The sequence below is a fragment of the Grammomys surdaster genome, unplaced genomic scaffold (genome assembly GCF_004785775.1).
Source record: "Grammomys surdaster isolate TR1022 unplaced genomic scaffold, NIH_TR_1.0 363, whole genome shotgun sequence".
Lineage (NCBI taxonomy): Eukaryota > Metazoa > Chordata > Mammalia > Rodentia > Muridae > Grammomys > Grammomys surdaster.
The window spans coordinates 14,890,410-14,907,200 of record NW_021604782.1 but is presented as its reverse complement, the minus strand read 5'-3'; positions in this window follow the sequence as shown (position 1 = coordinate 14,907,200).

Sequence of the window (16,791 nt, the reverse complement as noted above, 5' to 3'; positions counted from 1 at the left end):
AGTTTTTTGCATTTTGCATTTTCTTTGACAACTGTGTCAATATTTTCTACCGTATCTTCTGCATTTGAGATTCTCTCTTCTATCTCTTGTATTCAGTTGGTGATGCTTGCGTCTATGACTCCTGGCCTCTTTCTTAAGTTTTTATTTCCATGGTTGTCTCCCTTTGAGCTTTCTTTATTGTTTCTATTTCCATTTTCAGATCCTGAATGTTTTTGTTTAATTCCTTCTTTGTGTTTTCTTGCATTTCCTTAAGGGATTTCTGTGATTCCTCTTTAAGGGCTTCTATCTGTTTACTTGTACTCTCCTGTATTTCTTTAAGGGAGTTACTTAATTCCTTATTATAATCCTCTATCATCATCATGAGAAGTGATTTTAATTCTTAATCCTGCTTTTCAGGTGTGATGGGGTGTTCAGGGCTTGCTATATTGGGAGAACTGGGAACTGATGATGCCAAGAAACTTTGGTTTCTGTTGCTTATGTTCTTGTGCTTGCCTTTCGCCATCTGGTTAACTCTAGTGTTGCCTGCCCTCACTGTGTAAGACTGGAGTCTGTATTTCCAGTTATCTTGCTTGTTGCAGAGCTCCTCAGAGTCCAGATGTCTCTGTAGTCTTATGATTCTAATCTTGGTGTCTGCTGCTCTGATTGCAGTAGCTCCTCTGCTGCTCTGAGTGCAGTGGCTCCTCTAGGATGACTCAGGAGTCAGTATCTCCACAGGACAGGAGTAGATCAACTCAGTGTCAGCTGCTCTGAGTACAGTGGCTCCTCAGCTGCTCTGAGTGCAGTAGCTCCTCTAGGATGACTCAGGAGTCAGTATCTCCACAGGACAGGAGCAGACCAACTCTGTGTCTGCCCCAGCCCACAGGACCAGGAAGGGGAGGCAATGTGGCAAAATTAAAAAAAAGTTTTCCCATATCTATGAGGTCCTGGTTTCACTTTTCTTAGAATTGTTAGTTTGGAAGAGTTATAAGTTTAAATTACTTCCTAACCATTTGATATATAAACTGTGGCTGCTGCCACTTCACAACCAAAAGTTAAAAAAAAAAAAAAGCTTCCCTGGAGTAGCTGAGGGCCACACTCCCATGGATCATGCATTTTGGGAGGATAGTTGTCAAGGCTCATTAGGGAAAAATTAGCAAATGTAGATGCCCTCATTTTGACCCACTCCCCACTAATTTTCTCCAGTAATTTCCACTATTTTTCCAATGCTAAAGAAGAAATCCAGCCTATTTTTTCCATCATTAGAGTTGAGCTCAATTTTCTGAAGAGGATCTCTTTCTTCTGTCACAGACATCTGAACAATCACAACAAAAATGTGCATTACTATTTTTTTTTTTAGCAAGTGTCCTATGCAATTTTATTTGGATAGCACACAGTTTTGGACAAAAGGTAGCTCCAGTATAGTTTCCCTTTTCTTTTGGGAAAATGCATGGGAGTTAACTGGAAGCAGACCAAATATTGCCTATTCATTTGCATTTAAATTGTCCAAATGGCATTTGGTAGGAGCTATTTGATGTCCAAAGAGGCTTTGGAGGCTTTTAAACTTCAAAACAGAAGGTCAGAATTGATTAGCAGGAAAAGAGGCCCAGCACTAAGTGTCAGAGTTGGTTCCAAGCTTCTGAGCTTAGAGTTTAGGATCAGACTGCAGCCCTAGAGAGCAATTGCATTGGCTCACTTCAGGAAGCAAAGCCACTATTGTTTGATGGAGGGGTGTAGGCACTGTCTTGAACTATTACTTTTAAAATGCCTTGGTGTAACCCCCTTCCTTTCCCAAGATTTCCTGAAAACAAACAAACAAGCAAACACACAAAACAACAACAACATAGGAAGTGATTAGTATGCAGTTAATAACCCAGTTTCCTCTTGCACAATATTTATATATGCTGAAGCATCATTATAAAACTCACTGACTTGAGCTGAGTTTTTATGTCTTAAGTATAGACTTAGATAATAAAACTGATTTTTTAAAAAGGGACCTGCAATTATGCTTATCCTTTATCATAATTTCACTGCTTTGAGGCTAAAGGAAGTATTGCAAGCTAAATTTCAGCCTAGATTATGTGACAAGTTCAAGGCAAGCCTGGATTACAAATAAGACATACCTTGTCTACTAATTAAACTATGGAATTGAACAAACAACGATATCAAGGAGAGTGAGAAATCTGCAAAAGTCATTAGAAATAGGAAATGGATAAAATGTTTATGCTTCAGGCTTGGTAAACAATACGTTAGAAGAAAATAATGGCAGAGGCTTGGAGACAAGACGTTGTCAAACAGATCTAACACATAATGGGGTATCTTTTTGTTGGGGCAACAGAATGGCACTGTTCTGATGGAACATTAGCAAGAAGACAGTGACTAAGAAAGAATGCATAAAGTAATATTTGTAAGAGACATGTATTATCAGATCCTTCGTTGTATCATATTCAAGTCTATATAGATTCAAAACTTGCTTTCTCAAATACGTTATGTAAATTACCACCACAGAGAGGAGGAGAAGACAAATTTTACCTTAACATCATTAAAACCACCTAAATGTTTACAAGGCAGGGTATATTTAGCTGCCACTTACCAAGTTCTGCGTGTTTAGTTGATCTGATCTTATTTTATAGGCCAATAGTGATAAAATGGGTATTGGAAATAATCTTTTTCAATTTGTTTGTTTTATGACTAAACACAATTTGGTTTAAAGATGAAAAGTGAAAAAGTTTAACAATGTCACACAGCTCTCTAGTAACAGACATGGAATAGAATTAGGGTTAGGACCTTTTAAGAAAGGGAATTAAGAATCATACTGAAATTGAATACATTTTAGAAAAGTGCTTTAACTTTCTTAATTAAATCATGAGTCAAAATTTAAATGCATGCTATTAAAAGATTTCTTTTTTTCAATTGATTGCACATTTAATCCTTTTTTTCTTTTTTATTATTTTATTTTTTTAAATCAAATCATAATTTTTACTTATTCTCACAGGGGTTATAAACACAAAAAGGCAGGACGTGGGGAAGGGGATGACACTGGAGCATGGGTGTTCCGGGGTATACAGATATCTTTCAGAACAGGGTACCGGGTGGGTGAAGGTTCAGGGGACAGGTCACTATGACTCTGCATATGATTTACTTGTCCTTATCTAAGTTGGTATTTCTGCCAAGGCTACCTATTTACAAAGTCTATGCCTACTCAGGCTGGTAAATTTCCACAAAAGCTGCCTGTTTACAATAGCTTATATCCATCTGTTTCAATGTTTTTCCACAGAGACCCAAGACTTGGTGTTAGTATGACAGGCCTATTGCTGACTTTAGGACTATGGCTGATTTTAGGCCTTCAGTGTATAAGCAGGGCTGCTCCTGACATCTCCTCCCTTCTCTAAGTATAAAAGGGCTGTGGTGATTCTAAAAAGATTTAAATCTAAAAAATTTCTTTCCAAGATTCATTCAAGGGGTACATATATGTTCGTTTAGACATCATTATTTACATAAACTCATTTAAAAGCCGTAATGGGAGAAGAGATGTAGGAAGCAAACACACTAACATGAAATAAATAATTCTTCATGGGTTCCTTTATCTCAGTTACTAAGAAGAAGCATCAATATCTTAGCAAGAAATACTACAGAGATAGTATAAATGACTTGATAAAAATACAGTGTGAGAAGGAAAGAGTTGGGGATGTGGCAAGAGCAGAAGGAAGAAGTAAGGAACATGAGGACTTTTGTAGATGTTGCCTTTCAGTGAAAATGATTCTCTTATTTCATTCTCTTGCTTAAGTACCTGGTCTATCCTGTAGCAAAACCATTATGTAACACTCCACCTAACTGACTGGTGTCACAAAGTGAATGAACTACCCAGATTTTCTCCCTTCTACAGATATGTCAGTAATACCACAAAATACAAAATAAAGAGGAACCTGAGAATAAATGTTCATAATTGTTCATATAAAGTCATAATCTTCTTCCTATGCCTGTATGTGTGTTTTCCTGTGTATCTCTTTCACTTTGTATGTCTCTCTCTTTATCTTAAGTCTTCGCCTGACAGGGCAGTAAATATCTTAGCCACAGACCAATCTCTCCAGCCCTATAATAAGTTTGTTTCAAGACCTTGCCTTGTTTAAAAACTGTAATAAATTAATGCTTCTCAATTGCTGAATTAGGATTGCTCAAAAGAGAAAATAGAAAATAATTTCTTTGATATGAAATAAAGAATCTAGATTTGACTTCTTGATTGACTACATTAATGTAAAAAAAAACAGTCAAAGATCAATCTTGACTTTATCACCATTTTTATTTTCTTAACATCAATTCACAAAGTTTGATGCCATTCTTTAACATCATTCAGCAGCCTTGTTTGCATGTATATAACCTAAATACTATATCTGAACTCTGACCAAAGCCAGGAAAAATGTCTTCTTCTTCTTCACATGCTCTAAATGATAGCTCTAAGTGCAAAAGGATTCTCCTTCTCTCTCTGTCTCTGTCTGTCTGTCTCTGTCTCTGTCTCTGTCTCTCTCTCTCTCTCTCTGTGTGCTCACACACTCGCGTGTTTGTGGGTTTGTGTGTATTTATGTCTTTATGTTGGCGTGAGCATGTATGTCAGAGGCCACAGTGAGTTGCTCATGTGCATGATAGGAACCAAAGTCAGATCTTGGGTAAGAACAACACTTTGTAGATAATGAGTCATCTTTTCACCCTCTGACTCCCATTTTATAGAAAAAAATGTAGAAACTCTGAGGAATGTGAGAAACTTCTCCATACACGGCCAGTACCTCATGACTTCATGAAAGCAGGACTTGGAACTGATTTTGTCTACAAAACTAAAGTTCATTTATTCATGTGTCAATACTTTCACCCTTAAACAGCTAAGTTATTGAAATCCCTTTGTCATTGTTTATGGTTTCCCTTGTGTGTGAAATATTTTTCTCTTATATGCACAAGCTATCATAAATTCACAAATGTCTCCCATCCTTTGGGGTTTATTCCCATGTCTGTTTTATCTATAGATCTTTACCTGAATCTATACAAATTGAAATGCTATTTTCTTCTTCCCTCCCTCTGTTTCTCCCTCCTTTCCTTCCTCTCTCCTCCCTCTCTCCTTTTACCTCTCCTTTTTCCCCCACCCTTTCTGTGTCTGTGTGTATGTTTGTGTGTCTGTTTCTATCTCTCTCACATGGACTCCTGCTCTTCTTTTTTTTTTTTTCATTTTTATTTTTGAGATAATCCCATTACCTAGTCTTAATGGGCCTGGAATGCATAATGTATGTCAGAGTGGCCTCTAACTCACGTAGACCCACCTGACTCTGCCTCTATCTCTCAGGTAATGGAATAAAAGGTGTGAACCACCTTCCCCAAACTAGAAATGGTGCTTTTTGCTTTTAGAACTTTATGAAATTTTATGTCTATATTTCTTTTCTTGCCTCACATGCAACTCCGTACAACTATTTACATATTTATTCTACAATTAATAGAATTTCAGACTCTCCTTTGAGGTTGAGTATCCCTATTTTTCTCGGCTTTACCTCACTAAATACTGGAACATAGATAAAATATCAATTGTTTAGTCTATAAACAAAGTCTATGGGCTAGATGCAATAAACACTATAAATCCATGTCTTCTAATACAAGGAAGTGTCCAAAGAGATAACATGTATGTGTTCCATCTTCTTTATGCTTATAACAAGTCAAACAAGTTTTACATTTCTGGTAAAATTTACTTTTCTGATTTATTTTACTTTAATTTTATGATGACCATAATTTTTAGGTATCATGCGTTAAGGAAATCAAAAGGTTTGGGTAAATAAAATAAAAGGGGGTAAAACTGTTATTATATTTTAATTAGAAGGTATTAATTAAAAAAGAAAGAAGTGTTTTCCTCCTATTATATTAGATTCAACCTAGTTGAATGGAGAAAATATAGTTTATCAAATCTAAAGTGAATGAATGAAATAAATGTTTGGCTGTTAAGAAATATACTCCAAAATGAAAATTCCCAATAAATAAGAAGGTTTATTCTCTTACACAAGCCATTGTCTAGCAAACATTTCTTATTGGGTGTTTTGCCTCTATTCCATGAAGTGCTATAGGAGTGTGAATTACTCAGGCTGTCCTTTCTTTCCTGACCTCTTTTGTTCCCTTTGAATTGGGTCTCAGGCCTAACTATGTTCCTACTAACAGAAAAAAGACAATGTATAATCAAGATTCACTGTTTGCATCTTAGAGAGATGATGCTGAAGGCACACACAGAGTTTCTGCCACTATTCAGTGAAAAGGAATTAGTACCTATGTTCATACCCATTTATGATGTCCTAAGAAAGATAGAGTGGAACTGCAAGAAGTCATCTAAAACTCCACTCCATTCAAGAAAGAGTTAATGGTTCTCAGTAAAAAATGAGTAATCAGTAATCCTTACGCAGGAAAACTCGGAGTACTTCTGATAGATAGGTTTTGTGTAGACAGAATGATATAGAAGACTGTTATCAGAGCAGTTCAATAAGCATAATGAGGTTAATTGGCTTGGAGAGATGATAGGGTTATTTGTATATGCTAATTGCGGGTATCAGTGAACTGATGTAAGAGCAAGTGCAGCTGTTGAATACTGTACCATTAAAGCAGGTGATGTCATGCTGCTTTCAATAGCAACTTCAAAAATTTATTTCAGTCACCTACAGTAGAAAAGCTCATTTTTTGTTGGTTTGCTTTCCTTCCTGTAGCTACATGGCACCGGAAATCATAGGTTACTAATAGAGTGGTTAGTCACATTACACTCTACCTGGGCAAAAGATTAAGAAGAGGTCTGTTATACATCAATGAGGAGCCTCTCATTAAGGAGTGGGAAGATATGCTAATACTTCCTTTTAGCAAAGTGTGATACATCCCATGTGTAGACGAAAGGGTAGGCAAAAGCTCCTCACAAGGACCTCATATGTACCCGATATTGAAACACACAGTAGGGTATGGGGCTGATATAATGCAGATGTGCTTTTGCAATAAATGTCAGATATTCAGTGATATAAACGCAGGCATATGAGAGCAACTCTGCATCCCACAGTGCTAACAGTTACTTGTTATTTCTTGTTTATTTCCAGTGAAGGCATATTTTTGGAAACTGCTTGGTAAATTTTAATTATTAACAGATGTAATAAAAATATTTATAAGGAAACAGCTATGAAGTAAATAGAGGAGCATTTAATTATAGACATTGCAAGAGGCAGATAAAAGCAGTAAGGCTGTGAACAAGTGGAAGGAGACAAAGTCTCAGGACCTGAGTGTCAACCTTTCTAAGGATGCACAGGAGCCACATGGGCCTACTTAGCTATGGTTGCCATATGGAACAAGAGAGAAGGTACTGTTTGTATTAACCTTTTAGCAAATAATTTTCTGTTTTTGTAGTTCAGCGTTAAAATTATAGTTGAGGTCATTTATCTACTGGAAGGTTTATACCATACTGAAGTTCTCATTTTTAAAAATCATATGTGCATATAAAATTTTGATTTGTTATATTTTCTTTCATAACATTAATTCATCAACTCACATTTGGGAAAAAAGATTTTAACTTGAAAACACTTATTCAAATGTTCTATGATAATGGCTCAAAGACTTGTTCTTATAAAATCTTCATTCCTTATTTCCGTAAAATGTTCATACAGAGGGGATGGAGATGGTTCCTTGGTAAAGAGTACTTACTGTTATTGTAGAAGACCTGGCTACAGCTCGCAGCATCCACATGAAGCAACTCACAACCCTTGTAACTCAGATGCAGGGTATCCAGTGCTAAACTCAGTACTTCATAGGTATCTTCACACACATAGTACACACAAAATTATGTGGGCACACACATGCATACAAACATGGATTATATATGTGTTTGTGTTTTCTGTGTGTATGTATGCATACATGTGTGTATGCATGTATGCATAAAATATTTTCCTGTTATGAGTCTTTTTCCATTTCACAGCCACCATAACTTCTCTGGAGATTGATCTTTTACCTACAATCCATGAGAATAAACATCTAATTTTCAAGACTCTAAGGTTAACCACTGATGATCCTAACATGCATTTGTCTACTAAACAACTAATCTCTTGGAATAATTCCAACCTTTGTCACTGTCTGGTAGAATTAGGACTATACTGGACCTCACTTTGCAAGAGACCCCAGAATATTAAAGGCTGAGAGCTGAGTTTGTCAATACTTTCAAATTTTAACCAATTAAATACAAACATAGACATGTATAGAGAACAAAAAGTAAGCTGAAAAATCAGTGAACAAAAGGAGAAATAATCTTGAAGCCTTGCAGTTGCTTCTTCTACTCTAGTAATTTCTAAATCTGTCTAATATAGGCATCCGAGGATATTTTAAAAATTGTAAAGCCTAAACCACTTCCCAGACCGACAAATCCCAGTATCTGAGTATAAGACTCTGGTACAAGAATTTTAAATCTCTCTAAGTTATTTCAATGTATAAAAAATTTTAGAACCATTGTTCTCGTTAGTCTGTAACAGAGTTATCAATGTTTACACAAGCTATACATGTATTATTATAATAATGTAACTTTACATTTAATGATCATTAAAATCAGGCTCCATTAGCCTGAGTTAATTCACATTTTATAAACAGTGTTTTATAGGACCTGTGCCATACTCTTAAGTATTCCATTATATGAGTAACTGTTAAATACTTTCAGTACAAATGCAGAAATAGGATGACTCTGCCCATTAGAGGACAAATGATACCATCTTTCTAGTACAGCCTATAAAATTAGAACTGATTCCTAGAAGGAGCTAGGTACCAACCCTAAAAATTAACCAAAACAAATTGGGACTGAAGAAGCCAAGAACATATTGAAATCACATCAGCAAAAACAGGTCTGAAAACTTACCAAAGATGCCAGACTGAGAGAGGGAACATAACCATCATGTGGACTTCATAAAGAAAACACTCAGCATTGCCTGGTGATAGTCTCATAGACTTTCTGACTACTTGATGTGCGTATCAAGACCAACTTATTATAGCACAGAATATCACAGAACTCCTGGCTCTTTCAGAGGCTCCTTCCCATTTCAGTTTCTGCTGTTATCTTTACATACATAAATTGCTGTTCCTTCCTCCGTGCTTTTACTTCTTCTGAACCTGGTCTTACTTAAATTCTTTCCATTCTACCTCATTTCTGAAGTTTACCTCTGACTCTGCAGTCTGATTCTTTGGAAACTTTGGCAATCCAGCAGCAGCAGCAGCAGCAGCAGCAGCAGCGGCAGCAGCAGTAGCAGCTCTTGCAGACTCCAAACTTCATTATTTTATTCCTACAGAGACTGTCTTCCATCTTTATCATTTTACCAGTTTCTGAACATTGACGAAAGGACAGTCACGTTTATTTAGGAATGTGCACACTGGTAGGCTCCTCATCTCCCAGTGGGTGAGTTTATATTTACATGTTTATGTGTGCACTAATTGGACTCAGTTGTTTAAAAACAAGTCATTTTTTAAAAAGATTAAAAGAGGAGTACATGAAGTTGGGAGGTAGATATTAATTATGATGGTGTGGGGAGCAATGAATGGATATGAACAATATTTTTTTTCAAAAATGTGCAAAAATAAGTATTAAAAAGATTGTGGCCTCTGGAAAGTGAACTACGTTTCAGTGTATAGCCCCATTTGTATAGCTCAAATTAGTCCCAATGCATAATTTTTTAAAATGGCATAAAATTAGGAGGAAGCTTAAGAGAATTAGACTGGGAATAGAGTGGAGTTAGACGAAGGAGTCAGGAGAATACAGTGAAAATATATTACATGTATATGTGAAATCTCAAATTATTAATAAAAGTGTTATATTAAAATTAACTTTGATAAGATGAAGTCCATTTAAGACTTCAAAAACTATATCTTATGATATTTTCAAATGGTATCATTATTTTCCACTCCTTATTTTCATTTTTAGGCTCTATTTATAAATATTATTAGATCTAGACATTACCTTTCTCATAATTCATTTTAAATGTAGTTTTACAAAAAGTTTCAGAGATGAGTGTTGACTTTCTATTTCAAACAAATATTTAAAAATGTTGGAAAAAAACAGCGTTTTCAAGTTCACAAATGTGCACACATTATAAAGATAAAATAAGACATTCTTTCTTTAAAGTCACTTAGATTATGCTATTCTGTAGTATAGGAATTTATTTATCATAGAGTGAGAGTCATATAAGAAAGTCAGTGAAGCTCATGCCTCAGTTTCTTCACTGTCAAATTAAGGATAACTCTGGTTTTAAATGAAGCTAGATGACTTTAGGGGAAACATGGATTCCAGGTGCAAAATACGATTAGCATGACAAGAAGCATAGCAAATTGATCAAACTGCTGGTTAGACACCCAGAGTTCTCACAAAACATCATCTAGTAGCACTAAATGCCAATCAATGAGGATTAAATGAATTGAATTTTCCTAGGAGAAACGTGAGTTTTTAAAATGAAAAGGAGTCTTAGATTAATGATTACTAAAGCTTTTTTAGACACAATGCTGAAGAAATCAGGCACTTGATGAACTGACTTTTAGAAGTAAAAGTATAGAGCTCACAATCATGGAAATATGAAGCATAAATAAGTCTAAAAGGAACAATATGAATGGGTGTTATTATGAAACTAAAGTGTCAGTGTAGCCAGGGTACATGGAAGACAACCATTACTCAAGTTTTCCTAGAATTTAGGTTTTATATGAAGAATTCTCTAAGGTATAAACAGAAAAGATATTACTATAGAGAACAATACCTATACACACGTATAAAGAAGATATTGTATGTAGTAAATGTTTTCTCTTTGTAAAACATATATTGTAAATATCATGTTTAATGACTTGTCCATACCTAGTGTGGTAGTCTGAACAAGTAATATTTGCCATAGTCTCAGGTATTTACACATTATATATTTAATCCTCAGTTAATGATGCTGTTTGTAGAGGTTATGAAGCCTTTACTCGGTGGAATCCTGTTGGAGGAATCATTGGAGGCTTATTTTGTGGGTTCAGTGTTTCTTTCCACTTCTGGTTTGATTCCTCTGTTTCCTCTTTGTAGTTAAGAATGTGATCACTCAGGTTCTGTTTCAGTCACCAATTGCTGTGCCTCCCCTGCACTATGAATGCTTCTTCTGAGACCATAATCTAAAATAAACTTTCTTCCTTATTTCACTTTTCTGGTAGTGTTTATCCCAAGGACTGGTAACCAAACTTGGTCATGAAAGGGTTACTCACTTATGACTAGTTTTGAAGGCATGAAGGGGTCCTGGAAAGCAGCTGAGATATGACATTGTGAAAGGGCAGGAGAAGTCATTGGTGTATTTGCTTGCCAAGAGTGAAGGAAATACAAAATGAGTAGTAGAGGAAGGTAGTTAAAAATAATAGCTAAGAACTCACGACCAATTGCAAATTAGATGATTATAATTGAAAAGATTGTTTCTGTAGTATTTTGTTAAGAATGCATTTGTACAGGTATTTGTATTTCAAGTTCTTCATCATGTGATCTAATATGATTATCATATTTAATTTTGAGATATTAAAAGAATATAATAGTCATATTCTTATGTGGTTTTTCAGAAAAAAAGGAATCACAATACTTAGTATAACATAGACTCATTGCTACAACTTAGAGTTTAATCATTATTAAACCACTAAATGTATGCCTAAGGTGAACCACAAAAGAACATGATTATGTCATCTGGTGAAACAAGTTTAATTATATCCATTGATTATGTTTTATACATACATATATATATATATATATATATATATATATATATATATACATCTTACCCCACAGATCTTTGTATGTGTTTTGAAGTATTTGGTGAGACCTTTAAGATACCCTAGTAAGCAGTGATCTTATATTAATTCATAAAGATACGAGAGGTAGTATGTGTTACATTTTTCTGTGTACTCCATAAAATTGTTTAATGGAGGTGTTTGTCCCTAGATCTACCAAGTCAACCCAGCTCTTCAATGAAGGGCTCTTTTTAGCTTTGTTATTTCTTGTCTGAACTGTTGGTAACTTCTCTTCCTTTCAAGATGACAGCTGACTGCACCACCTGGCTGTCAGCAGTCTGGCTTTTTACATGATCTATAGTTACCATCGAAAATTTTCTTCTTGCTCTTAACCTTGCTTGTCCCACCTTAACTTTAGTCCTCATTCTCAGTAGCTGATTAATTCATTCTGCAAAATGTGTGCATTTATTGACTCTTCTGGGATGCTAGAAGGGGCATTAGAGAGATACCACATCAGAAAGATTTGCATATTTTCTGCCCCCTTGAAACTGAAAGTTTCAGAGGAAAGATAGATGATGAAAGAATCCATTCCCATTAGTGTATTAAGCAATCTTGTGGGAAGAATAACAGAAGAGCTCCTGACATGCTATATTGGAGTCACAGAAGAGATCCTGATGGAGATGGCAGTTAATATAAGATGAGAACTGAGATGAAAGCAGAGACAACAGAACTGGTGTTCAAGTAGATAAAACAGCACATGCATCGGCTTAGAGGTGAAGGGGTCAAGTGTCTTAAAGGTAGAAAAGGAAAGCATGTACAACTGAGCAAGCCATTCAGCTAGAGTCTTTTTTTCAGAAAGAATCTAGAGGGGATGACAAATAGTCTATCAGCAAGAGCCTTGAAATCTGTGCTAAGAAATTCAGAATCTGTAGTATAAAGCTACCTCATTAGAGATATTTAAAGACAAGGTAAGAAAAATAATTAGGAAAAAAGTTCTTACAGCATGAAAGAAAAAGACCTGTCCTCTTTTCCTACCCTGAAATTGGCAATATTAAAGTGAAGCTGAACAGATCTGTGTGGTTTGGCTTATTGTCTTATGGAGGCTGGCATAGTTGGCTACCTCTTTGGATACTATCAATGGGCAAGAAATATGTCTCTGGTAAAAATTTTCCTTTCTCATTCTAGTGCTAAGACTTAGAAGGCCAGGTAAGTGGGATCTCTGCACAATAATAATGCTCAAGTGAGGCCTGCCATTCCTTATATAAGCAAGCAAGCAAGCAATGACTCCGACACTAACTGAAAAATAGACATTTTATATATCATTCCAAAGACCGCTGAGGGTAAGTAAAAATCTAAAACATGCCATCCATCATCTATCCAGGCAATTGTCTGCTTTGACAGCTTACAGAGGGACCAAGGACATGTTGCTGGGAAGCGTATGACTTCAGGGGTGGATTCTGTGCTCTGTGGCCTTACAGGTGAGTTTTAGATTAGGACTATCAATCAATTTCTCATTGGCAAAAAATACACTTATCTAATAATCACGGAAGAATTTTTCTAACTGATTAACATTTTAAAATTACATGGAAAACATTGTGAAAGCCATTACGAATTAGCTCTGGAGATTTAAAAATCAGGATTTTCAGATCTTATAAATCAAGGAGTGCAATTTAGTGCCAGATATCCACAATCTGTTTTATAGTGAGAAACTGTGAGACTTAAGTTTAATTAGCTGCTTGATTTTGGTTTTGTTTTTTATTAATTGTCCCATTTGTTTACATCTTAAATGATATTCAATATCCTGGTTACCCCTCCACAACCCCCAATCCAACAACCTCCCTCTCCCACTTCAGTCTTACTGCATAACCCTACACTGGAGCACCAAACCCCCACAGGACCAAGGGCCTTCCCTCCGATTCATGCCAGACAAAGCCATCATCTGCTACCTATGTATCTGGAGCCATGGATCCCTCCCTGCACAATTCCTGGTTGGAGGTCTAGTCCCTGGAAACCCTGGATAATCATGTCAGCTGATGTCATTCTTCCTTTGGGGTTGCAATCCCCTCAGCTTCTCCAGTCCTCTGCCAGCTTTCCCATCAGGGTCCCTGAGCTCATTCTGATAATTGGCTCCAAACATCCACATCTGCACTGGCCATTTACTGGTTGAACCATCAATCACACCAGGTTCCTATCAGCAAGTACCTGTAGGCAATTGTAACAGAGTCCAGCTTTGGTGTCTGCAGACAGGATGGATCCCTAGGTGAGACAGTCCCTGAATGACTCTTCCTTCAGTTTCTGCTCCATTTTCTGTCCCTGTTCTTCCTTTAGACTGGAAAATTTCTGGGTTAAAAACTTTGAGATAGGTTATGGCCCCATCCTTCGACTAGGGGCCGTGCCTATCTACTAGAAGTGGTCTCTACAGGTTCTATCTCCCCTTCTCTGCTAAAATCATCCCCGTTGTCTCCGGAGAGCCTCTCATTTCCCTGGCTTTTGGAACCCTCCATTGGTTATCACTATTTCCTCACCACCACAGCCACCACCCCTGCTACATATTTTTATTCAATTTCCTGACCTACTATAACTCTTTCCTGTCTTTTTCAGTACCTGATATTGCTCCCTTAATCCCCTTATTTCCTCTCTCTCTTCTCTCCATCTCAGATCCCCCCTCCCTCCATCTCCTGCAATAATCCTTCTATCCCCTCAATGCAGGACTGAAGTATCCATACGCTTGTCTTCCTCCTAAGCTACATATGGTTTATGGGTTGTATCATGAGCATTGTAAGCTTTGGGGATAATATCTACTCAGCAGTGAGTGCATGCCATGTGTTCTTTTGTGTCTGAGTTGCCTCACTTGGTATGATATTTCCTAGTTCTACCCATTTGCCTAAGAATTTCATGAGATCATTGTTTTTAACAGCTGAGTAATACTCCATTGTGTAAATTTACCACATTTTCTGTATGTATTCCTCTGTTGAGGGATATCTGGGTTCTTTCCAGCTTCTGGATATTATAAATAAGGCTGCTATGAACATAGTGACGCACATATTCTTGTTATATGTTGAAGCATCTTTTGGGTATATGCCCAGTAGTGGTACAGGTGGGTCTTCAGGTGGAATTATTTCCAATTTTCTAATGAACCACAAGACTAATTTGTAGAGTAGTTGTACTAGCTTGCAATCCCACCAGAAATGGAAGAGAACACCAATGGCTTATGCTCTAAGATTAACAATTAACAAAATGGGACCTCATAAAATTGAAAAGCTTCTGTAAGGCAAAGGGTACTGTCAATAGGCAACACACAGATTAGGAAAAGATCTTTACCACGCCTATATCTGATTGAGAGCTAATATACAATATACATAAAGAACTCAAGAAGTTAGATTCTAGACAACCAAATAACTCAATTAAAAATGAGGTACAGAACTAAACAAAGAATTCACAATGAGGAATATTGAGGGGTGGAAAAGCACCTAAGGAAATGTTCAAAGTTCTTAGTAATCACAGAAATGTAAATTAAAAGACCCTGAGATTCCTCCTCACACCAGACAGAATGGCTAAGATCAAAAACTCAGGTGACAGCAGATGCTGGCAAGGATATGGAGAAAGAGGAACACTTCTCCATTGTTGGTGGGATTGCAAGCTGGTACAACCACTCTGGAAATCAGTCTCGTGGTTCTTCAGAAAATTGGACCTAGTAGTACTGGAGGACCCAGCTCTATATATGCCCAAAAGACGCTCCATCATATAACAAGGACATATGATTGACTATGTTCATACCAGCCTTATTTATAATAGCCAGAAGCTCTAGAGAACCCAGATGTCTTTCAACGGAGGGATGGATACAGAAAATGTGGTATTTTACACAGTGGAGTACTACTCAGCTACTAAAAACAATGACTTCATGAAATTCTTAAACAAATGGATGGAACTAGAAAGTACGATCCTGAGTGAGGAAACCCAATCACAAAAGAACACACATAGTTAAGTGGATTTTAGGAAAAAAGCTCGGAAAACCAATGATACAACTCAAAGACTATATGAAGCTAAGAAAGAAAGAATACCAAAGTGTGGATGCTTCAGTCCTACTTAGAAGGGGGAACAGAATAATCATGGGAGGTAGAGGGTGGGAGGGACTTGGGAGGAAGAGAGAAAGAGAGGGGGAAAGAGGGATAAGATCAGGTATGAGAGGAGACAGGGGTGATGTACAGAGGGTCAAGAAATTAAATAGAGGTGTGTAGCAATGGGGGATGGGGAACTGGGAGTAGCCACCAGGAAGTCTCAGATCCCAAGAAAGCAAGAAGTTCCTAGGACCCAATGGGAATTATATTAGCTCAAATACAAAGGGGAGGGAGAACATGTAGAGACCATATCCAGAGGTTAGATAAGACCCTCTCTTGAGGGATAGGACCATCCACCCATCACCAAAATTTTAACTCAGAATTGCACCTGTCTAACAACAATACAGAGACAAAGAATGGAGCAGAGACTGAAGGAAAGGCCATCCAGAGATTGGTCCACCTCAGGATCCATCCCATATGCAGCTGCCTAATCCAGTCACTATTGCTGAAGTCAAGACATGCTTGCTGACAGAAGCCTGATATAGCTGTCTCCTGAGAGGCTCTTCCAGAGCCTGACCAATACAGAGGTGGATGCTCAAAGCTAACCACCAGACTAAGCATGGGGACCCCAATGGAGGAGTTAGGGGAAGGAATGGAGGAACTGAGGGGGATTGCAGCCGCATAGAATGAACATCATCAACTGGCCTGACCATCCCATGCTCCAAGGGACTAAACCACATGGAGAGACTCATGCCTCCAGCTGCATATTTAGCAGAGGATGACCTTATCTGGCATCAATGGGAGGGGAAGTCCTTGGTCCTGTGGAGGCTTGATGCCCCAGTATATGAGAATACTAAGGAGGGGAGGCAGGAGTGGGTGGGTGGGTAGGGCAGCACCCTCATAGAAGCAGGGGGACAGGAGTTGGGATAAGGGGGTTGTGGAAGGGAAACTGGGGATGTGAACAACATTTATAATGTAAATAAATAAAATATCCAAAAAAAAT